Source organism: Nestor notabilis, unplaced genomic scaffold, assembly GCF_000696875.1.
Source record: "Nestor notabilis isolate BGI_N333 unplaced genomic scaffold, ASM69687v1 scaffold3090, whole genome shotgun sequence".
Lineage (NCBI taxonomy): Eukaryota > Metazoa > Chordata > Aves > Psittaciformes > Psittacidae > Nestor > Nestor notabilis.
In genome coordinates this window covers 32,416-33,392 of record NW_009911404.1, presented here as the reverse complement: position 1 = coordinate 33,392, position 977 = coordinate 32,416, and positions in this window count along the sequence as shown.

Genomic DNA, 977 nt, shown 5'->3' with positions numbered 1-977 from the left:
TGGAAAGGAATGATGGTAGAAGGTAAATCTTACTCACCTTTAGCAGAAAAAACAATGGGCTGTAAACTGAATTTGACTCTGCATTTACATATATCAGAGCCACTCATTAGTATTAGTAAGCAGAACAAAAATGACCCCCTTCCCTCCTGCATCTCAAGCTCACAGCATCTGCTTGAAAGCCAACATACAGCTACAGCTTTATAGGAGCAGATGCTCTGCTTCTGCAGGAGTATTGAAGAGAACTGAAGGCTTCCGAGGACAAAGTCAACTCTCTCCATAATCCATAGTTACACAGCAGGAAAACAGCAAGTGTAGTGCTGCTGCAGAGCACATACAACATTCATGCTCAAAGTACCACAGGCCTTTCTGGGAAAGGCGTTAGATGAATTTTCCAAAGCTTTTCACTCTCTTGGCCCCAGCCATCCTGCTGGTTTGCACTGGATAAACTTCCTGCATCTCCTGCCCTAGTCCAAACTGTTTACTTCTCTTCCTCCAATATTAAAGAAACAAAACAACTTGGGCAGGAATTTGAAGTGTCACAGAGGAAAAGAAACTTCCCCTGTGAAGAATTAGAAACCTAATACAGTTGTTAACGTGCATTTTGAAGGGTGAGGAGTTGAAGCAGTATGTTTGTAGGCCTAGAACTTCAGCTTGGGATTTCTCTGCAAGTGGCCAGGGCTCAAGCAATATTATTTTAAAAAAAGTGAGGGAATTCACTCTTGACTAATACCGGAACAAATTTAATAAAACTGAAACTGCCAATATGAGATAGAAATGCCATGGTACTGCTACTCCAGAATGAAAACTAGACCTCTTCCTGATTCCCAGCCAGCCAGGTACTCAGTTCACGTATCACTCTTCTCAATTCATGGAAGCCAGATGGATATCTAACAGCCAAGGATTTGAACAGCAGAATTCCTTACACATAAGTATATATAATCCAAGTTTACAAACAAAAAGATCAGATGGGCTTGAGT